Genomic DNA, 26662 nt, shown 5'->3' with positions numbered 1-26662 from the left:
TCAGCACAATTGTGGAACCAAAATTTTTTATTGTTTGGAAGTTATAAGGGTTAAAAATTGACCAGCGATTTCTCATTTTTGCAACACCATTTTATTTTTAGGGACCACATCACATTTGAAGCCACTTTGAGGGGTCTATATGATAGAAAATACCCAAAAATGACACCATTCTAAAAACTGCACCCCTTAAGGTGCTTAAAACCACATTCAAGAAGTTTATTAACCCTTTAGGTGCGTCACAGGAATTTTTTGAATATTTAAAAAAAAATGAACATTTAACTTTTTTTCACAAAAAAAATACTTCAGGTTCAATTTTCTTTATTTTACCAAGGGTAACAGGAGAAATTGGACTGCAAAAGTTATTGTGCAATTTGTCCTAAGTACGCTGATACCTGATATGTGGCGGGAACCACTGTTTTGGCGCATGGCAGAGCTCAGAAGGGAAGGAGCGCCGTTTGACTTTTTCAATGCAAAATTGGCTGGAATTCAGATCGGACGCCATGTCGCGTTTGGAGAGCCCCTGATGTACCTAAACAGTGGAAACCCCCCCAAGTGACCCCATTTTGGAAACTAGACCCCCAAGGAACTTATCTAGATATGTGGTGAGAACTTTGAACCCCCAAGAGCTTCACAGAAGTTTATAACATACAGCCGTGCAATTAAAAAATCATATTTTTTCCACAAAAATGATCTTTTCACCCTCAATTCTTATTTTTCCAAGAGTAACAGGACCCTAAAAGATATTGTGCAATTTATCCTGAGTGCGCTGATACCCCACATGTGGGGGTAAACCACTATTTGGGCGCATGGCAGAGCTCGGAAGGGAAGCAGCACCATTTGACGTTTTTGGCTGGAATTGAGATCGGACACCATGTCGCGTTTGGAAAGCCCCTGATGTACCAAAACAGTAGAAACCCCCCACAAATGACACCATTTTGGAAACTAGACCCCCCAAGGAACTTATCTAGATGTGTGGTGAGCACTTTGAACCCCCCAGTGCTTCACAGAAGTTTATAACGCTCGGGCGTGAAAATAAAAAAATCGTATTTTTTCCACAAACATCATCTTTTAGTCCCCATTTTTTTATTTTCCCAAGGGTAACAGGAGAAATTGGACCCCAAAAGTTGTTGTCCAATTTGTCCTGAGTATGCTGAAACCCCATATGTGGGAGAAAACTACTGTATGGGCACACGTCGGGGCTCGGAAGGGAAGTAGTGACGTTTTGGAATGCAGACTTTGATGGAATGGTCTGCAGGTGTCATGTTGCCTTTGGAGAGCCCCTAATGTACCTAAACAGTGGAAACCCCACACAAATGACCCCTAGGATCGCCTAGTGTGACAGGTAAGTAGCGACCCCCGTCCCCAGCGATGTCGCTGGTGAGATCTGCCTGTGTGGCAGCTCACTAGCGACCACTTAGCGATGTACCAGCGATCCTGACCGCGTCATATTGCTGGTCGGGATCGCTGGTGCATCGCTAAGTGTGACAGTACCTTTACACCAATTTTACAGACTCACAATAAAACATACAGAAACGAAACCAAAATGGATTTTCCTGGGAAATATGGTAAGGAACATCCGTTCCAGGGTAATGACTTTTATATAAGGCAAAATAAATAAGCCAAAACAAAAATGTTCCTCCACCACTTGGGCTATGTTCACACGTAGCGTTTTTGATGTGTTTTTCAACTTTATCATTGCTTTCAAGCAAGACAAATGCATTCACTGGGAAATGTCATTTTAACAGTTTACAATCTTACTTGGGCATGTGGTGTGTGACACATCATCAGACACATCCTGTTTTTTTTATGAGGGAGGGACTCTGAAAATCACTAAGTCTATTTTATAAGGCCAGCCGTCGGACCTCAATTTTCTTAGAGAGCCATCAGCCGGCTATGCTTTGTTGTTCCCATTATTAAACATTGGGTCCCTTATACTGTTTTTACCTATGCAGTGAGAGGCAAAATTTGGATGCACCCCAACAACCCATTTAAAAGACATCATGGATGACCACATCCAACCAAAAGTTCCAAGTATTCATTTGGTACACCATACTGTTTGCTTATGCATTGAAGGCAAGGCCTGCCCTGCACCAAAATTACACTCATCCCAATTAGCCTTTGAACCCACATACTGGATGGCCACAGGAAAACTAAGTTCACATAATTCATTTGGTACTGCCATATTGTTTGCTTGTGCATTGAATGCAAGGCCTGCCCTGTACCAAAGTTACACACACCCCAAAAAGCCTTTGAACAGAGGTACTGGATGGCCACATGCAATCAACGTTCCCAGTATTCATTTGGTACACCATACTGTTTACTTATGCATTGAAGACAAGGCCTGCCCTGCACCAAAATTACACTCATCCCAATTAGCCTTTGAACCCACATACCGGATGGCCACAGGAAAACTAAGTTCACATAATTCATTTGGTACTGCTATGTTGTTTGCTTGTGCATTGAATGCAAGGCCTGCCCTGCACCAAAGTTACACACACCCCAATAAGCCTTTGAACAGAGGTACTGGATGGCCACATGCAACCAACGTTCCCAAAATTAATTTGGTACTTCCATACTGTTTGATTATGCATTGACAGCACGGCCAATTAGCATGTAAAGAGGAAGTGGCAAAACTCACATATTGCCGAAATAGCTCAGTTGGGAGAGCGTTAGACTGAAGATCTAAAGGTCCCTGGTTCGATCCCGGGTTTCGGCACATGTTTTTTAACCCCTTCACTACCAAGGGTGGTTTGCACGTTAACTCCCGGGCCAATTTTTACAATTCTGACCACTGTCCCTTTATGAGGTCATAACTCTGAAACGCTTCCATGGATCCCGGTGATTCTGACACTGTTTTCTCATGACATATTGTACTTCATGTTAGTGGTAAAATTGCATTCAAATAACTTGCGTTTGTGAAAAAAATGGAAATTTGGCAAAAATTTTGAAAATTTCGCAATTTTCCAACTTTGAATTTTTATGCCCTTAAATCACAGCAATACGGCACACAAAAAACTTAATTAATAACATTTCCCACATGTTTACTTTACATCAGCACAATTGTGGAACCAAAATTTTTTATTGTTAGGAAGTTATAAGGGTTAAAAATTGACCAGCGATTTCTCATTTTTGCAACACCATTTTATTTTTAGGGACCACATCACATTTGAAGCCACTTTGAGGGGTCTATATGATAGAAAATATCCAAAAGTGACACCATTCTAAAAACTGCACCCCTTAAGGTGCTTAAAACCACATTCAAGAAGTTTATTAACCCTTTAGGTGCGTCACAGGAATTTTTTGAATATTTAAAAAAAAAATGAACATTTAACTTTTTTTCACAAAAAAAATACTTCAGGTTCAATTTTCTTTATTTTATCAAGGGTAACAGGAGAAACTGGACTGCAAAATTTATTGTGCAATTTGTCCTGAGTACGCTGATACCTGATATGTGGGGGGGAACCCTTGTTTCGGCGCATGGCAGAGCTCAGAAGGGAAGGAGCGCCGTTTGACTTTTTCAATGCAAAATTGGCTGGAATTCAGATCGGACGCCATGTCGCGTTTGGAGAGCCCCTGATGTACCTAAACAGTGGAAACCCCCCCAAGTGACCCCATTTTGGAAACTAGACCCCCCAAGGAACTTATCTAGATATGTGGTGAGAACTTTGAACCCCCAAGAGCTTCACAGAAGTTTATAACATACAGCCGTGCAATTAAAAAATCATATTTTTTCCACAAAAATGATCTTTTCACCCTCAATTCTTATTTTTCCAAGAGTAACAGGACCCTAAAAGATATTGTGCAATTTATCCTGAGTGCGCTGATACCCCCATGTGGGGGTAAACCACTATTTGGGCGCATGGCAGAGCTCGGAAGGGAAGCAGCACCATTTGACGTTTTTGGCTGGAATTGAGATCGGACACCATGTCGCGTTTGGAAAGCCCCTGATGTACCAAAACAGTAGAAACCCCACCACAAATGACACTATTTTGGAAACTAGACCCCCCAAGGAACTTATCTAAATGTGTGGTGAGCACTTTGAACCCCCCAGTGCTTCACAGAAGTTTATAACGCTCGGGCGTGAAAATAAAAAAAATCGTATTTTTTCCACAAACATCATCTTTTAGTCCCCATTTTTTTATTTTCCCAAGGGTAACAGGAGAAATTGGACCCCAAAAGTTGTTGTCCAATTTGTCCTGAGTATGCTGAAACCCCATATGTGGGAGAAAACTACTGTATGGGCACACGTCGGGGCTCGGAAGGGAAGTAGTGACGTTTTGGAATGCAGACTTTGATGGAATGGTCTGCGGGTGTCATGTTGCCTTTGGAGAGCCCCTAATGTACCTAAACAGTGGAAACCCCCCACAAATGACCCCTAGGATCGCCTAGTGTGACAGGTAAGTAGCGACCCCCGTCCCCAGCGATGTCGCTGGTGAGATCTGCCTGTGTGGCAGCTCACTAGCGACCACTTAGCGATGTACCAATGATCCTGACCGCGTCATATTGCTGGTCGGTATTGCTGGTGCATCGCTAAGTGTGACAGTACCTTTACACCAATTTTACAGACTCACAATAAAACATACAGAAACGAAACCAAAATGGATTTTCCTGGGAAATATGGTAAGGAACATCCGTTCCAGGGTAATGACTTTTATATAAGGCAAAATAAATAAGCCAAAACAAAAATGTTCCTCCACCACTTGGGCTATGTTCACACGTAGCGTTTTTGATGTGTTTTTCAACTTTATCATTGCTTTCAAGCAAGACAAATGCATTCACTGGGAAATGTCATTTTAACAGTTTACAATCTTACTTGGGCATGTGGTGTGTGACACATCATCAGACACATCCTGTTTTTTTTATGAGGGAGGGACTCTGAAAGTCACTAAGTCTATTTTATAAGGCCAGCCGTCGGACCTCAATTTTCTTAGAGAGCCATCAGCCGGCTATGCTTTGTTGTTCCCATTATTAAACATTGGGTCCCTTATACTGTTTTTACCTATGCAGTGAGTGGCAAAATTTGGATGCACCCCAACAACCCATTTAAAAGACATCATGGATGACCACATCCAACCAAAAGTTCCAAGTATTCATTTGGTACACCATACTGTTTGCTTATGCATTGAAGGCAAGGCCTGCCCTGCAACAAAATTACACTCATCCCAATTAGCCTTTGAACCCACATACTGGATGGCCACAGGAAAACTAAGTTCACATAATTCATTTGGTACTGCCATATTGTTTGCTTGTGCATTGAATGCAAGGACTGCCCTGTACCAAAGTTACACACACCCCAAAAAGCCTTTGAACAGAGGTACTGGATGGCCACATGCAATCAACGTTCCCAGTATTCATTTGGTACACCATACTGTTTACTTATGCATTGAAGACAAGGCCTGCCCTGCACCAAAATTACACTCATCCCAATTAGCCTTTGAACCCACATACCGGATGGCCACAGGAAAACTAAGTTCACATAATTCATTTGGTACTGCTATGTTGTTTGCTTGTGCATTGAATGCAAGGCCTGCCCTGCACCAAAGTTACACACACCCCAATAAGCCTTTGAACTGAGGTACTGGATGGCCACATGCAACCAACGTTCCCAAAATTCATTTGGTACTTCCATACTGTTTGATTATGCATTGACAGCACGGCCAATTAGCATGTAAAGAGGAAGTGGCAAAACTCACATATTGCCGAAATAGCTCAGTTGGGAGAGCGTTAGACTGAAGATCTAAAGGTCCCTGGTTCGATCCCGGGTTTCGGCACATGTTTTTTAACCCCTTCACTACCAAGGGTGGTTTGCACGTTAACTCCCGGGCCAATTTTTACAATTCTGACCACTGTCCCTTTATGAGGTCATAACTCTGAAACGCTTCCATGGATCCCGGTGATTCTGACACTGTTTTCTCATGACATATTGTACTTCATGTTAGTGGTAAAATTGCATTCAAATAACTTGCGTTTGTGAAAAAAATGGAAATTTGGCAAAAATTTTGAAAATTTCGCAATTTTCCAACTTTGAATTTTTATGCCCTTAAATCACAGCAATACGGCACACAAAAAACTTAATTAATAACATTTCCCACATGTTTACTTTACATCAGCACAATTGTGGAACCAAAATTTTTTATTGTTAGGAAGTTATAAGGGTTAAAAATTGACCAGCGATTTCTCATTTTTGCAACACCATTTTATTTTTAGGGACCACATCACATTTGAAGCCACTTTGAGGGGTCTATATGATAGAAAATATCCAAAAGTGACACCATTCTAAAAACTGCACCCCTTAAGGTGCTTAAAACCACATTCAAGAAGTTTATTAACCCTTTAGGTGCGTCACAGGAATTTTTTGAATATTTAAAAAAAAAATGAACATTTAACTTTTTTTCACAAAAAAAATACTTCAGGTTCAATTTTCTTTATTTTATCAAGGGTAACAGGAGAAACTGGACTGCAAAATTTATTGTGCAATTTGTCCTGAGTACGCTGATACCTGATATGTGGGGGGGAACCCTTGTTTCGGCGCATGGCAGAGCTCAGAAGGGAAGGAGCGCCGTTTGACTTTTTCAATGCAAAATTGGCTGGAATTCAGATCGGACGCCATGTCGCGTTTGGAGAGCCCCTGATGTACCTAAACAGTGGAAACCCCCCCAAGTGACCCCATTTTGGAAACTAGACCCCCAAGGAACTTATCTAGATATGTGGTGAGAACTTTGAACCCCCAAGAGCTTCACAGAAGTTTATAACATACAGCCGTGCAATTAAAAAATCATATTTTTTCCACAAAAATGATCTTTTCACCCTCAATTCTTATTTTTCCAAGAGTAACAGGACCCTAAAAGATATTGTGCAATTTATCCTGAGTGCGCTGATACCCCCATGTGGGGGTAAACCACTATTTGGGCGCATGGCAGAGCTCGGAAGGGAAGCAGCACCATTTGACGTTTTTGGCTGGAATTGAGATCGGACACCATGTCGCGTTTGGAAAGCACCTGATGTACCAAAACAGTAGAAACCCCACCACAAATGACACTATTTTGGAAACTAGACCCCCCAAGGAACTTATCTAAATGTGTGGTGAGCACTTTGAACCCCCCAGTGCTTCACAGAAGTTTATAACGCTCGGGCGTGAAAATAAAAAAAATCGTATTTTTTCCACAAACATCATCTTTTAGTCCCCATTTTTTTATTTTCCCAAGGGTAACAGGAGAAATTGGACCCCAAAAGTTGTTGTCCAATTTGTCCTGAGTATGCTGAAACCCCATATGTGGGAGAAAACTACTGTATGGGCACACGTCGGGGCTCGGAAGGGAAGTAGTGACGTTTTGGAATGCAGACTTTGATGGAATGGTCTGCGGGTGTCATGTTGCCTTTGGAGAGCCCCTAATGTACCTAAACAGTGGAAACCCCCCACAAATGACCCCTAGGATCGCCTAGTGTGACAGGTAAGTAGCGACCCCCGTCCCCAGCGATGTCGCTGGTGAGATCTGCCTGTGTGGCAGCTCACTAGCGACCACTTAGCGATGTACCAATGAACCTGACCGCGTCATATTGCTGGTCGGTATTGCTGGTGCATCGCTAAGTGTGACAGTACCTTTACACCAATTTTACAGACTCACAATAAAACATACAGAAACGAAACCAAAATGGATTTTCCTGGGAAATATGGTAAGGAACATCCGTTCCAGGGTAATGACTTTTATATAAGGCAAAATAAATAAGCCAAAACAAAAATGTTCCTCCACCACTTGGGCTATGTTCACACGTAGCGTTTTTGATGTGTTTTTCAACTTTATCATTGCTTTCAAGCAAGACAAATGCATTCACTGGGAAATGTCATTTTAACAGTTTACAATCTTACTTGGGCATGTGGTGTGTGACACATCATCAGACACATCCTGTTTTTTTTATGAGGGAGGGACTCTGAAAGTCACTAAGTCTATTTTATAAGGCCAGCCGTCGGACCTCAATTTTCTTAGAGAGCCATCAGCCGGCTATGCTTTGTTGTTCCCATTATTAAACATTGGGTCCCTTATACTGTTTTTACCTATGCAGTGAGTGGCAAAATTTGGATGCACCCCAACAACCCATTTAAAAGACATCATGGATGACCACATCCAACCAAAAGTTCCAAGTATTCATTTGGTACACCATACTGTTTGCTTATGCATTGAAGGCAAGGCCTGCCCTGCACCAAAATTACACTCATCCCAATTAGCCTTTGAACCCACATACTGGATGGCCACAGGAAAACTAAGTTCACATAATTCATTTGGTACTGCCATATTGTTTGCTTGTGCATTGAATGCAAGGCCTGCCCTGTACCAAAGTTACACACACCCCAAAAAGCCTTTGAACAGAGGTACTGGATGGCCACATGCAATCAACGTTCCCAGTATTCATTTGGTACACCATACTGTTTACTTATGCATTGAAGACAAGGCCTGCCCTGCACCAAAATTACACTCATCCCAATTAGCCTTTGAACCCACATACCGGATGGCCACAGGAAAACTAAGTTCACATAATTCATTTGGTACTGCTATGTTGTTTGCTTGTGCATTGAATGCAAGGCCTGCCCTGCACCAAAGTTACACACACCCCAATAAGCCTTTGAACTGAGGTACTGGATGGCCACATGCAACCAACGTTCCCAAAATTCATTTGGTACTTCCATACTGTTTGATTATGCATTGACAGCACGGCCAATTAGCATGTAAAGAGGAAGTGGCAAAACTCACATATTGCCGAAATAGCTCGGTTGGGAGAGCGTTAGACTGAAGATCTAAAGGTCCCTGGTTCGATCCCGGGTTTCGGCACATGTTTTTTAACCCCTTCACTACCAAGGGTGGTTTGCACGTTAACTCCCGGGCCAATTTTTACAATTCTGACCACTGTCCCTTTATGAGGTCATAACTCTGAAACGCTTCCATGGATCCCGGTGATTCTGACACTGTTTTCTCATGACATATTGTACTTCATGATAGTGGTAAAATTGCATTCAAATAACTTGCGTTTATTTGTGAAAAAAAAGGAAATTTGGCGAAAATTTTTATGCCCTTAAATCACAGCAATACAGCACACAAAAAACTTAATAAATAACATTTCCCACATGTTTACTTTACATCAGCACAATTGTGGAACCAAAATTTTTTATTGTTAGGAAGTTATAAGGGTTAAAAATTGACCAGCGATTTCTCATTTTTGCAACACCATTTTATTTTTAGGGACCACATCACATTTGAAGCCACTTTGAGGGGTCTATATGATAGAAAATATCCAAAAGTGACACTATTCTAAAAACTGCACCCCTTAAGGTGCTTAAAACCACATTCAAGAAGTTTATTAACCCTTTAGGTGCGTCACAGGAATTTTTTGAATATTTAAAAAAAAAATGAACATTTAACTTTTTTTCACAAAAAAAATACTTCAGGTTCAATTTTCTTTATTTTACCAAGGGTAACAGGAGAAATTGGACTGCAAAAGTTATTGTGCAATTTGTCCTGAGTACGCTGATACCTGATATGTGGGGGGAACCACTGTTTCGGCGCATGGCAGAGCTCAGAAGGGAAGGAGCGCCGTTTGACTTTTTCAATGCAAAATTGGCTGGAATTCAGATCGGACGCCATGTCGTGTTTGGAGAGCCCCTGATGTACCTAAACAGTGGAAACCCCCCCAAGTGACCCCATTTTGGAAACTAGACCCCCCAAGGAACTTATCTAGATATGTGGTGAGAACTTTGAATCCCCAAGAGCTTCACAGAAGTTTATAACATACAGCCGTGCAATTAAAAAATCATATTTTTTCCACAAAAATGATCTTTTCACCCTCAATTCTTATTTTTCCAAGAGTAACAGGACCCTAAAAGATATTGTGCAATTTATCCTGAGTGCGCTGATACCCCACATGTGGAGGTAAACCACTATTTGGGCGCATGGCAGAGCTCGGAAGGGAAGCAGCACCATTTCACGTTTTTGGCTGGAATTGAGATCGGACACCATGTCGCGTTTGGAAAGCCCCTGATGTACCAAAACAGTAGAAACCCCCCACAAATGACACCATTTTGGAAACTAGACCCCCCAAGGAACTTATCTAGATGTGTGGTGAGCACTTTGAACCCCCCAGTGCTTCACAGAAGTTTATAACGCTCGGGCGTGAAAATAAAAAAATCGTATTTTTTCCACAAACATCATCTTTTAGTCCCCATTTTTTTATTTTCCCAAAGTTAACAGGAGAAATTGGACCCCAAAAGTTGTTGTCCAATTTGTCGTGAGTATGCTGAAACCCCATATGTGGGAGAAAACTACTGTATGGGCACACGTCGGGGCTCGGAAGGGAAGTAGTGACGTTTTGGAATGCAGACATTGATGGAATGGTCTGCGGGTGTCATGTTGCCTTTGGAGAGCCCCTAATGTACCTAAACAGTGGAAACCCCCCACAAATGACCCCTAGGATCGCCTAGTGTGACAGGTATGTAGCGACCCCCGTCCCCAGCGATGTCGCTGGTGAGATCTGCCTGTGAGGCAGCTCACTAGCGACCACTTAGCGATGTACCAGCGATCCTGACCGCGTCATATTGCTGGTCGGGATCGCTGGTGCATCGCTAAGTGTGACAGTACCTTTACACCAATTTTACAGACTCACAATAAAACATACAAAAACGAAACCAAAATGGATTTTCCTGGGAAATATGGTAAGGAACATCCGTTCCAGGGTAATGACTTTTATATAAGGCAAAATAAATAAGCCAAAACAAAAATGTTCCTCCACCACTTGGGCTATGTTCACACGTAGCGTTTTTGATGTGTTTTTCAACTTTATCATTGCTTTCAAGCAAGACAAATGCATTCACTGGGAAATGTCATTTTAACAGTTTACAATCTTACTTGGGCATGTGGTGTGTGACACATCATCAGACACATCCTGTTTTTTTTATGAGGGAGGGACTCTGAAAGTCACTAAGTCTATTTTATAAGGCCAGCCGTCGGACCTCAATTTTCTTAGAGAGCCATCAGCCGGCTATGCTTTGTTGTTCCCATTATTAAACATTGGGTCCCTTATACTGTTTTTACCTATGCAGTGAGTGGCAAAATTTGGATGCACCCCAACAACCCATTTAAAAAACATCATGGATGACCACATCCAACCAAAAGTTCCAAGTATTCATTTGGTACACCATACTGTTTGCTTATGCATTGAAGGCAAGGCCTGCCCTGCAACAAAATTACACTCATCCCAATTAGCCTTTGAACCCACATACCGGATAGCCACAGGAAAACTAAGTTCACATAATTCATTTGGTACTGCTATGTTGTTTGCTTGTGCATTGAATGCAAGGCCTGCCCTGCAACAAAGTTACACACACCCCAATAAGCCTTTGAACTGAGGTACTGGATGGCCACATGCAATCAACGTTCCCAGTATTCATTTGGTACACCATACTGTTTGCTTATGCATTGAAGGCAAGGCCTGCCCTGCACCAAAATTACACTCATCCCAATTAGCCTTTGAACCCACATACTGGATGGCCACAGGAAAACTAAGTTCACATAATTCATTTGGTACTGCCATATTGTTTGCTTGTGCATTGAATGCAAGGCCTGCCCTGCACCAAAGTTACACACACCCCAATAAGCCTTTGAACAGAGGTACTGGATGGCCACATGCAATCAACGTTCCCAGTATTCATTTGGTACACCATACTGTTTGCTTATGCATTGAAGGCAAGGCCTGCCCTGCACCAAAATTACACTCATCCCAATTAGCCTTTGAACCCACATACCGGATGGCCACAGGAAAACTAAGTTCACATAATTCATTTGGTACTGCTATGTTGTTTGCTTGTGCATTGAATGCAAGGCCTGCCCTGCACCAAAGTTACACAAACCCCAATAAGCCTTTGAACTGAGGTACTGGATGGCCACATGCAACCAACGTTCCCAAAATTCATTTGGTACTTCAATACTGTTTGATTATGCATTGACAGCACGGCCAATGTAAAGAGGAAGTGGCAAAACTCACATATTGCCGAAATAGCTCAGTTGGGATAGCGTTAGACTGAAGATCTAAAGGTCGCTGGTTCGATGCCGGGTTTCGGCACATGTTTTTTAACCCCTTCACTACCAAGGGTGGTTTGCACGTCAACTCCCGGGCCAATTTTTACAATTCTGACCACTGTCCCTTTATGAGGTCATAACTCTGAAACGCTTCCATGGATCCTGGTGATTCTGACACTGTTTTCTCATGACATATTGTACTTCATGTTAGTGGTAAAATTGCATTCAAATAACTTGCGTTTATTTGTGAAAAAAATGGAAATTTGGCAAAAATTTTGAAAATTTCGCAATTTTCCAACTTTGAATTTTTATGCCCTTAAATCACAGCAATACGGCACACAAAAAACTTAATTAATAACATTTCCCACATGTTTACTTTACATCAGCACAATTGTGGAACCAAAATTTTTTATTGTTAGGAAGTTATAAGGGTTAAAAATTGACCAGCGATTTCTCATTTTTGCAACACCATTTTATTTTTAGGGACCACATCACATTTGAAGCCACTTTGAGGGGTCTATATGATAGAAAATATCCAAAAGTGACACCATTCTAAAAACTGCACCCCTTAAGGTGCTTAAAACCACATTCAAGAAGTTTATTAACCCTTTAGGTGCGTCACAGGAATTTTTTGAATATTTAAAAAAAAAATGAACATTTAACTTTTTTTCACAAAAAAAATACTTCAGGTTCAATTTTCTTTATTTTACCAAGGGTAACAGGAGAAATTGGACTGCAAAAGTTATTGTGCAATTTGTCCTGAGTACGCTGATACCTGATATGTGGGGGGAACCACTGTTTCGGCGCATGGCAGAGCTCAGAAGGGAAGGAGCGCCGTTTGACTTTTTCAATGCAAAATTGGCTGGAATTCAGATCGGACGCCATGTCGTGTTTGGAGAGCCCCTGATGTACCTAAACAGTGGAAACCCCCCCAAGTGACCCCATTTTGGAAACTAGACCCCCCAAGGAACTTATCTAGATATGTGGTGAGAACTTTGAACCCCCAAGAGCTTCACAGAAGTTTATAACATACAGCCGTACAATTAAAAAATCATATTTTTTCCACAAAAATGATCTTTTCACCCTCAATTCTTATTTTTCCAAGAGTAACAGGACCCTAAAAGATATTGTGCAATTTATCCTGAGTGCGCTGATACCCCACATGTGGGAGTAAACCACTATTTGGGCGCATGGCAGAGCTCGGAAGGGAAGCAGCACCATTTGACGTTTTTGGCTGGAATTGAGATCGGACACCATGTCGCGTTTGGAAAGCCCCTGATGTACCAAAACAGTAGAAACCCCCCCACAAATGACACTATTTTGGAAACTAGACCCCCCAAGGAACTTATCTAAATGTGTGGTGAGCACTTTGAACCCCCCAGTGCTTCACAGAAGTTTATAACGCTCGGGCGTGAAAATAAAAAAATCGTATTTTTTCCACAAACATCATCTTTTAGTCCCCATTTTTTTATTTTCCCAAGGGTAACAGGAGAAATTGGACCCCAAAAGTTGTTGTCCAATTTGTCCTGAGTATGCTGAAACCCCATATGTGGGAGAAAACTACTGTATGGGCACACGTCGGGGCTCGGAAGGGAAGTAGTGACGTTTTGGAATGCAGACTTTGATGGAATGGTCTGCGGGTGTCATGTTGCCTTTGGAGAGCCCCTAATGTACCTAAACAGTGGAAACCCCCCACAAATGACCCCTAGGATCGCCTAGTGTGACAGGTAAGTAGCGACCCCCGTCCCCAGCGATGTCGCTGGTGAGATCTGCCTGTGTGGCAGCTCACTAGCGACCACTTAGCGATGTACCAGCGATCCTGACCGCGTCATATTGCTGGTCGGGATCGCTGGTGCATCGCTAAGTGTGACAGTACCTTTACACCAATTTTACAGACTCACAATAAAACATACAGAAACGAAACCAAAATGGATTTTCCTGGGAAATATGGTAAGGAACATCCGTTCCAGGGTAATGACTTTTATATAAGGCAAAATAAATAAGCCAAAACAAAAATGTTCCTCCACCACTTGGGCTATGTTCACACGTAGCGTTTTTGATGTGTTTTTCAACTTTATCATTGCTTTCAAGCAAGACAAATGCATTCACTGGGAAATGTCATTTTAACAGTTTACAATCTTACTTGGGCATGTGGTGTGTGACACATCATCAGACACATCCTGTTTTTTTTATGAGGGAGGGACTCTGAAAGTCACTAAGTCTATTTTATAAGGCCAGCCGTCGGACCTCAATTTTCTTAGAGAGCCATCTGCCGGCTATTCTTTGTTGTTCCCATTATTAAACATTGGGTCCCTTATACTGTTTTTACCTATGCAGTGAGTGGCAAAATTTGGATGCACCCCAACAACCCATTTAAAAGACATCATGGATGACCACATCCAACCAAAAGTTCCAAGTATTCATTTGGTACACCATACTGCTTGCTTATGCATTGAAGGCAAGGCCTGCCCTGCACCAAAATTACACTCATCCCAATTAGCCTTTGAACCCACATACTGGATGGCCACAGGAAAACTAAGTTCACATAATTCATTTGGTACTGCCATATTGTTTGCTTGTGCATTGAATGCAAGGCCTGCCCTGTACCAAAGTTACACACACCCCAAAAAGCCTTTGAACAGAGGTACTGGATGGCCACATGCAATCAACGTTCCCAGTATTCATTTGGTACACCATACTGTTTGCTTATGCATTGAAGACAAGGCCTGCCCTGCACCAAAATTACACTCATCCCAATTAGCCTTTGAACCCACATACCGGATGGCCACAGGAAAACTAAGTTCACATAATTCATTTGGTACTGCTATGTTGTTTGCTTGTGCATTGAATGCAAGGCCTGCCCTGCACCAAAGTTACACACACCCCAATAAGCCTTTGAACTGAGGTACTGGATGGCCACATGCAACCAACGTTCCCAAAATTCATTTGGTACTTCAATACTGTTTGATTATGCATTGACAGCACGGCCAATTAGCATGTAAAGAGGAAGTGGCAAAACTCATATATTGCAGAAATAGCTCAGTTGGGAGAGCATTAAACTGAATATCTAAAGGTCCCTGGTTCGATCCCGGGTTTCGGCACATGTTTTTTAACCCCTTCACTACCAAGGGTGCTTTGCACGTTAACTCCCGGGCCAATTTTTACAATTCTGACCACTGTCCCTTTATGAGGTCATAACTCTGAAACCCTTCCATGGATCCCGGTGATTCTGACACTGTTTTCTCATGACATATTGTACTTCATGTTAGTGGTAAAATTGCATTCAAATAACTTGCGTTTATTTGTGAAAAAAACGGAAATTTGGCGAAAATTTTGAAAATTTCGCAATTTTCCAACTTTGAATTTTTATGCCCTTAAATCACAGCAATACGGCACACAAAAAACTTAATAAATAACATTTCCCACATGTTTACTTTACATCAGCACAATTGTGGAACCAAAAGTTTTTTATTGTTAGGAAGTTATAAGGGTTAAAAATTGACCAGCGATTTCTCATTTTTGCAACACCATTTTATTTTTAGGGACCACATCACATTTGAAGCCACTTTGAGGGGTCTATATGATAGAAAATATCCAAAAGTGACACCATTCTAAAAACTGCACCCCTTAAGGTGCTTAAAACCACATTCAAGAAGTTTATTAACCCTTTAGGTGCGTCACAGGAATTTTTTGAATATTTAAAAAAAAAATGAACATTTAACTTTTTTTCACAAAAAAATACTTCAGGTTCAATTTTCTTTATTTTATCAATGGTAACAGGAGAAATTGGACTGCAAAAGTTATTGTGCAATTTGTCCTGAGTACGCTGATATCTGATATGTGGGGGGAACCCTTGTTTCGGCGCATGGCAGAGCTCAGAAGGGAAGGAGCGCTGTTTGACTTTTTCAATGCAAAATTGGCTGGAATTCAGATCGGACGCCATGTCGCGTTTGGAGAGCCCCTGATGTACCTAAACAGTGGAAACCCCCCCAAGTGACCCCATTTTGGAAACTAGACCCCCCAAGGAACTTATCTAGATATGTGGTGAGAACTTTGAACCCCCAAGAGCTTCACAGAAGTTTATAACATACAGCCGTGCAATTAAAAAATCATATTTTTTCCACAAAAAATGATCTTTTCACCCTCAATTCTTATTTTTCCAAGAGTAACAGGACCCTAAAAGATATTGTGCAATTTATCCTGAGTGCGCTGATACCCCACATGTGGGGGTAAACCACTATTTGGGCGCATGGCAGAGCTCGGAAGGGAAGCAGCACCATTTGACTTTTTTGGCTGGAATTGAGATCGGACACCATGTCGCGTTTGGAAAGCCCCTGATGTACCAAAACAGTAGAAACCCCCCACAAATGACACCATTTTGGAAACTAGACCCCCCAAGGAACTTATCTAGATGTGTGGTGAGCACTTTGAACCCCCCAGTGCTTCACAGAAGTTTATAACGCTCGGGCATGAAAATAAAAAAATCGTATTTTTTCCACAAACATCATATTTTAGTCCCCATTTTTTTATTTTCCCAAGGGTAACAGGAGAAATTGGACCCCAAAAGTTGTTGTCCAATTTGTCCTGAGTATGCTGAAACCCCATATGTGGGAGAAAACTACTGTATGGGCACACGTCGGGGCTCGGAAGGGAAGTAGTGACGTTTTGGAATGCAGACTTTGATGGAATGGTCTGCGGGTGTCATGTTGCCTTTGGAGAGCCCCTAATGTACCTAAACAGTGGAAACCCCCCACAAATGACCCCTAGGATCGCCTAGTGTGACAGGTAAGTAGCGACCCCCGTCCCCAGCGATGTCGCTGGTGAGATCTGCCTGTGTGGCAGCTCACTAGCGACCACTTAGCGATGTACCAGCGATCCTGACCGCGTCATATTGCTGGTCGGGATCGCTGGTGCATCGCTAAGTGTGACAGTACCTTTACACCAATTTTACAGACTCACAATAAAACATACAGAAACGAAACCAAAATGGATTTTCCTGGGAAATATGGTAAGGAACATCCGTTCCAGGGTAATGACTTTTATATAAGGCAAAATAAATAAGCCAAAACAAAAATGTTCCTCCACCACTTGGGCTATGTTCACACGTAGCGTTTTTGATGTGTTTTTCAACTTTATCATTGCTTTCAAGCAAGACAAATGCATTCACTGGGAAATGTCATTTTAACAGTTTACAATCTTACTTGGGCATGTGGTGTGTGACACATCATCAGACACATCCTGTTTTTTTTTTAGGGAGGGACTCTGAAAGTCACTAAGTCTATTTTATAAGGCCAGCCGTCGGACCTCAATTTTCTTAGAGAGCCATCAGCCAGCTATGCTTTGTTGTTCCCATTATTAAACATTGGGTCCCTTATACTGTTTTTACCTATGCAGTGAGTGGCAAAATTTGGATGCACCCCAACAACCCATTTAAAAGACATCATGGATGACCACATCCAACCAAAAGTTCCAAGTATTCATTTGGTACACCATACTATTTGCTTATGCATTGAAGGCAAGGCCTGCCCTGCACCAAAATTACACTCATCCCAATTAGCCTTTGAACCCACATACTGGATGGCCACAGGAAAACTAAGTTCACATAATTCATTTGGTACTGCCATATTGTTTGCTTGTGCATTGAATGCAAGGCCTGCCCTGTACCAAAGTTACACACACCCCAAAAAGCCTTTGAATAGAGGTACTGGATGGCCACATGCAATCAACGTTCCCAGTATTCATTTGGTACACCATACTGTTTGCTTATGCATTGAAGGCAAGGCCTGCCCTGCACCAAAATTACACTCATCCCAATTAGCCTTTGAACCCACATACCGGATGGCCACAGAAAAACTAAGTTCACATAATTCATTTGGTACTGCTATGTTGTTTGCTTGTGCATTGAATGCAAGGCCTGCCCTGCACCAAAGTTACACACACCCCAATAAGCCTTTGAACTGAGGTACTGGATGGCCACATGCAACCAACGTTCCCAAAATTCATTTGGTACTTCCATACTGTTTGATTATGCATTGACAGCACGGCCAATTAGCATGTAAAGAGGAAGTGGCAAAACTCACATATTGCCGAAATAGCTCAGTTGGGAGAGCGTTAGACTGAAGATCTAAAGGTCCCTGGTTCGATCCCGGGTTTCGGCACATGTTTTTTAACCCCTTCACTACCAAGGGTGGTTTGCACGTTAACTCCTGGGCCAATTTTTACAATTCTGACCACTGTCCCTTTATGAGGTCATAACTCTGAAACGCTTCCATGGATCCCGGTGATTCTGACACTGTTTTCTCATGACATATTGTACTTCATGTTAGTGGTAAAATTGCATTCAAATAACTTGCGTTTATTTGTGAAAAAAAAGGAAATTTGGCGAAAATTTTGAAAATTTCGCAATTTTCCAACTTTGAATTTTTATGCCCTTAAATCACAGCAATACAGCACACAAAAAACTTAATAAATAACATTTCCCACATGTTTACTTTACATCAGCACAATTGTGGAACCAAAATTTTTTATTGTTAGGAAGTTATAAGGGTTAAAAATTGACCAGCGATTTCTCATTTTTGCAACACCATTTTATTTTTAGGGACCACATCACATTTGAAGCCACTTTGAGGGGTCTATATGATAGAAAATATCCAAAAGTGACACCATTCTAAAAACTGCACCCCTTAAGGTGCTTAAAACCACATTCAAGAAGTTTATTAACCCTTTAGGTGCGTCACAGGAATTTTTTGAATATTTAAAAAAAAAATGAACATTTAACTTTTTTTCACAAAAAAAATACTTCAGGTTCAATTTTCTTTATTTTACCAAGGGTAGCAGGAGAAATTGGACTGCAAAAGTTATTGTGCAATTTGTCCTGAGTACGCTGATACCTGATATGTGGGGGGAACCACTGTTTCGGCGCATGGCAGAGCTCAGAAGGGAAGGAGCGCCGTTTGACTTTTTCAATGCAAAATTGGCTGGAATTCAGATCGGACGCCATGTCGTGTTTGGAGAGCCCCTGATGTACCTAAACAGTGGAAACCCCCCCAAGTGACCCCATTTTGGAATCTAGACCCCCCAAGGAACTTATCTAGATATGTGATGAGAACTTTGAATCCCCAAGAGCTTCACAGAAGTTTATAACATACAGCCGTGCAATTAAAAAATCATATTTTTTCCACAAAAATGATCTTTTCACCCTCAATTCTTATTTTTCCAAGAGTAACAGGACCCTAAAAGATATTGTGCAATTTATCCTGAGTGCGCTGATACCCCACATGTGGGGGTAAACCACTATTTGGGCGCATGGCAGAGCTCGGAAGGGAAGCAGCACCATTTGACGTTTTTGGCTGGAATTGAGATCGGACACCATGTCGCGTTTGGAAAGCCCCTGATGTACCAAAACAGTAGAAACCCCCCACAAATGACACCATTTTGGAAACTAGACCCCCCAAGGAACTTATCTAGATGTGTGGTGAGCACTTTGAACCCCCCAGTGCTTCACAGAAGTTTATAACGCTCGGGCGTGAAAATAAAAAAATCGTATTTTTTCCACAAACATCATCTTTTAGTCCCCATTTTTTTATTTTCCCAAAGTTAACAGTAGAAATTGGACCCCAAAAGTTGTTGTCCAATTTGTCCTGAGTATGCTGAAACCCCATATGTGGGAGAAAACTACTGTATGGGCACACGTCGGGGCTCGGAAGGGAAGTAGTGACGTTTTGGAATGCAGACATTGATGGAATGGTCTGCGGGTGTCATGTTGCCTTTGGAGAGCCCCTAATGTACCTAAACAGTGGAAACCCCCCACAAATGACCCCTAGGATCGCCTAGTGTGACAGGTATGTAGCGACCCCCGTCCCCAGCGATGTCGCTGGTGAGATCTGCCTGTGAGGCAGCTCACTAGCGACCACGTAGCGATGTACCAGCGATCCTGACCGCGTCATATTGCTGGTCGGGATCGCTGGTGCATCGCTAAGTGTGACAGTACCTTTACACCAGTTTTACAGACTCACAATAAAACATACAAAAACGAAACCAAAATGGATTTTCCTGGGAAATATGGTAAGGAACATCCGTTCCAGGGTAATGACGTTTATATAAGGCAAAATAAATAAGCCAAAACAAAAATGTTCCTCCACCACTTGGGCTATGTTCACACGTAGCGTTTTTGATGTGTTTTTCAACTTTATCATTGCTTTCAAGCAAGACAAATGCATTCACTGGGAAATGTCATTTTAACAGTTTACAATCTTACTTGGGCATGTGGTGTGTGACACATCATCAGACACATCCTGTTTTTTTTATGAGGGAGGGACTCTGAAAGTCACTAAGTCTATTTTATAAGGCCAGCCGTCGGACCTCAATTTTCTTAGAGAGCCATCAGCCGGCTATGCTTTGTTGTTCCCATTATTAAACATTGGGTCCCTTATACTGTTTTTACCTATGCAGTGAGTGGCAAAATTTGGATGCACCCCAACAACCCATTTAAAAAACATCATGGATGACCACATCCAACCAAAAGTTCCAAGTATTCATTTGGTACACCATACTGTTTGCTTATGCATTGAAGGCAAGGCCTGCCCTGCACCAAAATTACACTCATCCCAATTAGCCTTTGAACCCACATACTGGATGGCCACAGGAAAACTAAGTTCACATAATTCATTTGGTACTGCCATATTGTTTGCTTGTGCATTGAATGCAAGGCCTGCCCTTCACCAAAGTTACACACACCCCAATAAGCCTTTGAACAGAGGTACTGGATGGCCACATGCAATCAACGTTCCCAGTATTCATTTGGTACACCATACTGTTTGCTTATGCATTGAAGGCAAGGCCTGCCCTGCACCAAAATTACACTCATCCCAATTAGCCTTTGAACCCACATACCGGATAGCCACAGGAAAACTAAGTTCACATAATTCATTTGGTACTGCTATGTTGTTTGCTTGTGCATTGAATGCAAGGCCTGCCCTGCACCAAAGTTACACACACCCCAATAAGCCTTTGAACTGAGGTACTGGATGGCCACATGCAACCAACGTTCCCAAAATTCATTTGGTACTTCCATACTGTTTGCTTATGCATTGAAGGCAAGGCCTGCCCTGCACCAAAATTACACTCATCCCAATTAGCCTTTGAAGCCACATACCGGATGGCCACAGGAAAACTAAGTTCACATAATTCATTTGGTACTGCTATGTTGTTTGCTTGTGCATTGAATGCAAGGCCTGCCCTGCACCAAAGTTGCACACACCCCAATAAGCCTTTGAACTGAGGTACTGGATGGCCACATGCAACCAACATTCCCAAAATTCATTTGGTACTTCCATACTGTTTGATTATGCATTGACAGCACGGCCAATGTAAAGAGGAAGTGGCAAAACTCACATATTGCTGAAATAGCTCAGTTGGGATAGCGTTAGACTGAAGAGCTAAAGGTCACTGGTTCGATCCCGGGATTCGGCACATGTTTTTTAACCCCTTCACTACCAAGGGTGGTTTGCACGTTAACTCCCGGGCCAATTTTTACAATTCTGACCACTGTCCCTTTATGAGGTCATAACTCTGAAACGCTTCCATGGATCCCGGTGATTCTGACACTGTTTTCTCATGACATATTGTCCTTCATGTTAGTGGTAAAATTGCATTCAAACAACTTGCGTTTATTTGTGAAAAAAAACGGAAATTTGGCGAAAATTTTGAAAATTTCGCAATTTTCCAACGTTGAATTTTTATGCCCTTAAATCACAGCGATATGGCACACAAAAAACTTAATAAATAACATTTACCACATGTTTACTTTACATCAGCACAATTGTGGAACCAAAATTTTTTATTGTTAGGAAGTTATAAGGGTTAAAAATTGACCAGCGATTTCTCATTTTTGCAACACCATTTTATTTTTAGGGACCACATCACATTTGAAGCCACTTTGAGGGGTCTATATGATAGAAAATACCCAAAAGTGACACCATTCTAAAAACTGCACCCCTTAAGGTGCTTAAAACCACATTCAAGAAGTTTATTAACCCTTTAGGTGCGTCACAGGAATTTTTTGAATATTTAAAAAAAAAATGAACATTTAAATTTTTTTCACAAAAAAAATACTTCAGGTTCAATTTTCTTTATTTTACCAAGGGTAACAGGAGAAATTGGACTGCAAAAGTTATTGTGCAATTTGTCCTGAGTACGCTGATACCTGATATGTGGGGGGAACCACTGTTTCGGCGCATGGCAGAGCTCAGAAGGGAAAGAGCGCCGTTTGACTTTTTCAATGCAAAATTGGCTGGAATTCAGATCGGACGCCATGTCGCGTTTGGAGAGCCCCTGATGTACCTAAACAGTGGAAACCCCCCCCAAGTGACCCCATTTTGGAAACTAGACCCCCAAGGAACTTATCTAGATATGTGGTGAGAACTTTTAACGCCCAAGAGCTTCACAGAAGTTTATAACATATAGCCGTGCAATTAAAAAATCATATTTTTTCGAGAAAAATGATCTTTTCACCCTCAATTCTTATTTTTCCAAGAGGAACAGGACCCTAAAAGATATTGTGCAATTTATCCTGAGTGCGCTGATACCCCACATGTGGGGGTAAACCACTATTTGGGCGCATGGCAGAGCTCGGAAGGGAAGCAGCACCATTTGACGTTTTTGTCTGGAATTGAGATCGGACACCATGTCGCGTTTGGAAAGCACCTGATGTACCAAAACAGTAGAAACCCCCCACAAATGACACCATTTTGGAAACTAGACCCCCCAAGGAACTTATCTAGATGTGTGGTGAGCACTTTGAACCCCCCCAGTGCTTCACAGAAGTTTATAACACTCGGGCGTGAAAATAAAAAAATCGTATTTTTTCCACAAACATCATCAACCCCAAAAGTTGTTGTCCAATTTGTCCTGAGTATGCTGAAACCCCATATGTGGGAGAAAACTACTGTATGGGCACACGTCGGGGCTCGGAAGGGAAGTAGTGACGTTTTGGAATGCAGACTTTGATGGAATGGTCTGCGGGTGTCATGTTGCCTTTGGAGAGCCCCTAATGTACCTAAACAGTGGAAACCCCCCACAAATGACCCCTAGGATCGCCTAGTGTGACAGGTAAGTAGCGACCCCCGTCCCCAGCGATGTCGCTGGTGAGATCTGTCTGTGTGGCAGCTCACTAGCGACCACTTAGCGATGTACCAGCGATCCTGACCGCGTCATATTGCTGGTCGGGATCACTGGTGCATCGCTAAGTGTGACAGTACCTTTACACCAATTTTACAGACTCACAATAAAACATACAGAAACGAAACCAAAATGGATTTTCCTGGTAAATTTGGTAAGGAACATCCGTTCCAGGGTAATGACTTTTATATAAGGCAAAATAAATAAGCCAAAACAAAAATGTTCCTCCACCACTTGGGCTATGTTCACACGTAGCGTTTTTGATGTGTTTTTCAACTTTATCATTGCTTTCAAGCAAGACAAATGCATTCACTGGGAAATGTCATTTTAACAGTTTACAATCTTACTTGGGCATGTGGTGTGTGACACATCATCAGACACATCCTGTTTTTTTATGAGGGAGGGACTCTGAAAGTCACTAAGTCTATTTTATAAGGCCAGCCGTCGGACCTCAATTTTCTTAGAGAGCCATCAGCCGGCTATGCTTTGTTGTTCCCATTATTAAACATTGGGTCCCTTATACTGTTTTTACCTATGCAGTGAGTGGCAAAATTTGGATGCACCCCAACAACCCATTTAAAAGACATCATGGATGACCACATCCAACCAAAAGTTCCAAGTATTCATTTGGTACACCATACTGTTTGCTTATGCATTGAAGGCAAGGCCTGCCCTGCAACAAAATTACACTCATCCCAATTAGCCTTTGAACCCACATACTGGATGGCCACAGGAAAACTAAGTTCACATAATTCATTTGGTACTGCCATATTGTTTGCTTGTGCATTGAATGCAAGGCCTGCCCTGCACCAAAGTTACACACACCCCAATAAGCCTTTGAACAGAGGTACTGGATGGCCACATGCAATCAACGTTCCCAGTATTCATTTGGTACACCATACTGTTTGCTTATGCATTGAAGGCAAGGCCTGCCCTGCACCAAAATTACACTCATCCCAATTAGCCTTTGAACCCACATACCGGATGGCCACAGGAAAACTAAGTTCACATAATTCATTTGGTACTGCTATGTTGTTTGCTTGTGCATTGAATGCAAGGCCTGCCCTGCACCAAAGTTACACACACCCCAATAAGCCTTTGAACTGAGGTACTGGATGGCCACATGCAACCAACGTTCCCAAAATTCATTTGGTACTTCCATACTGTTTGATTATGCATTGACAGCACGGCCAATTAGCATGTAAAGAGGAAGTGGCAAAACTCATATATTGCAGAAATAGCTCAGTTGGGATAGCGTTAGACTGAAGATCTAAAGGTCCCTTGTTCGATGCCGTGTTTCGGCACATGTTTTTTAACCCCTTCACTACCAAGGGTGGTTTGCACGTTAACTCCCGGGCCAATTTTTACAATTCTGACCACTGTCCCTTTATGAGGTCATAACTCTGAAACGCTTCCATGGATCCCGGTGATTCTGACACTGTTTTCTCATGACATATTGTACTTCATGTTAGTCGTAAAATTGCACTCAAATAACTTGCGTTTATTTGTGAAAAAAATGGAAATTTGGCGAAAATTTTGAAAATTTCGCAATTTTCCAACTTTGAATTTTTATGCCCTTAAATCACAGCGATATGGCACACAAAAAACTTAATAAATAACATTTCCCACATGTTTACTTTACATCAGCACAATTGTGGAACCAAAATTTTTTATTGTTAGGAAGTTATAAGGGTTAAAAATTGACCAGCGATTTCTCATTTTTGCAACACCATTTTATTTTTAGGGACCACATCACATTTGAAGCCACTTTGAGGGGTCTATATGATAGAAAATACCCAAAAGTGACACCATTCTAAAAACTGCACCCCTTAAGGTGCTTAAAACCACATTCAAGAAGTTTATTAACCCTTTAGGTGCGTCACATGAATTTTTTGAATATTTAAAAAAAAAATGAACATTTAACTTTTTTTCACAAAAAAAATACTTCAGGTTCAATTTTCTTTATTTTACCAAGGGTAACAGGAGAAATTGGACTGCAAAAGTTATTGTGCAATTTGTCCTGAGTACGCTGATACCTGATATGTGGGGGGAACCACTGTTTCGGCGCATGGCAGAGCTCAGAAGGGAAAGAGCGCCGTTTGACTTTTTCAATGCAAAATTGGCTGGAATTCAGATCGGACGCCATGTCGCGTTTGGAGAGCCCCTGATGTACCTAAACAGTGGAAACCCCCCCAAGTGACCCCATTTTGGAAACTAGACCCCCCAAGGAACTTATCTAGATATGTGGTGAGAACTTTGAACCCCCAAGAGCTTCACAGAAGTTTATAACATACAGCCATGCAATTAAAAAATCATATTTTTTCCACAAAAATGATCTTTTCACCCTCAATTCTTATTTTTCCAAGAGTAACAGGACCCTAAAAGATATTGTGCAATTTATCCTGAGTGCGCTGATACCCCACATGTGGGGGTAAACCACTATTTGGGCGCATGGCAGAGCTCGGAAGGGAAGCAGCACCATTTGACGTTTTTGGCTGGAATTGAGATCGGACACCATGTCGCGTTTGGAAAGCCCCTGATGTACCAAAACAGTAGAAACCCCCAACAAATGACACCATTTTGGAAACTAGACCCCCCAAGGAACTTATCTAGATGTGTGGTGAGCACTTTGAACCCCCCAGTGCTTCACAGAAGTTTATAACGCTCGGGCATGAAAATAAAAAAATCGTATTTTTTCCACAAACATCATCTTTTAGTCCCCATTTTTTTATTTTCCCAAGGGTAACAGAAGAAATTGGACCCCAAAAGTTGTTGTCCAATTTGTCCTGAGTATGCTGAAACCCCATATGTGGGAGAAAACTACTGTATGGGCACACGTCGGGGATCGGAAGGGAAGTAGTGACGTTTTGGAATGCAGACTTTGATGGAATGGTCTGCGGGTGTCATGTTGCCTTTGGAGAGCCCCTAATGTACCTAAACAGTGGAAACCCCCCACAAATGACCCCTAGGATCGCCTAGTGTGACAGGTAAGTAGCGACCCCCGTCCCCAGCGATGTCGCTGGTGAGATCTGCCTGTGTGGCAGCTCACTAGCGACCACTTAGCGATGTACCAGCGATCCTGACCGCGTCATATTGCTGGTCGGGATTGCTGGTGCATCCCTAAGTGTGACAGTACCTTTACACCAATTTTACAGACTCACAATAAAACATACAGAAACGAAGCCAAAATGGATTTTCCTGGGAAATATGGTAAGGAACATCCGTTCCAGGGTAATGACTTTTATATAAGGCAAAATAAATAAGCCAAAACAAAAATGTTCCTCCACCACTTGGGCTATGTTCACACGTAGCGTTTTTGATGTGTTTTTCAACTTTATCATTGCTTTCAAGCAAGACAAATGCATTCACTGGGAAATGTCATTTTAACAGTTTACAATCTTACTTGGGCATGTGGTGTGTGA

The 26662-nt window shown here is 41.9% G+C and overlaps 4 non-coding genes across 4 annotated transcripts; all 4 read left to right on the top strand.

Annotated features, from left to right (window-relative positions):
* The first annotated feature begins 2643 nt into the window (after window positions 1–2643).
* TRNAF-GAA (transfer RNA phenylalanine (anticodon GAA)) lies at window positions 2644–2716 on the top strand. The gene has a single exon. It is a non-coding gene; the product is annotated as a tRNA-Phe (tRNA).
* Window positions 2717–5698: 2982 nt separating this feature from the next.
* Window positions 5699–5771, top strand: TRNAF-GAA (transfer RNA phenylalanine (anticodon GAA)). Its single transcript has one exon. It is a non-coding gene; the product is annotated as a tRNA-Phe (tRNA).
* Window positions 5772–8752: 2981 nt separating this feature from the next.
* Window positions 8753–8825, top strand: TRNAF-GAA (transfer RNA phenylalanine (anticodon GAA)). The gene has a single exon. It is a non-coding gene; the product is annotated as a tRNA-Phe (tRNA).
* A 9322-nt stretch (window positions 8826–18147) lies between these two features.
* Window positions 18148–18220, top strand: TRNAF-GAA (transfer RNA phenylalanine (anticodon GAA)). The gene has a single exon. It is a non-coding gene; the product is annotated as a tRNA-Phe (tRNA).
* The last annotated feature ends 8442 nt before the right edge of the window (window positions 18221–26662 follow it).

Source organism: Dendrobates tinctorius, unplaced genomic scaffold (assembly GCF_039654945.1).
Source record: "Dendrobates tinctorius isolate UK_male_01 unplaced genomic scaffold, ASM3965494v1 ptg000127l, whole genome shotgun sequence".
Lineage (NCBI taxonomy): Eukaryota > Metazoa > Chordata > Amphibia > Anura > Dendrobatidae > Dendrobates > Dendrobates tinctorius.
This window is presented reverse-complemented; position numbering and strand designations above follow the sequence as displayed.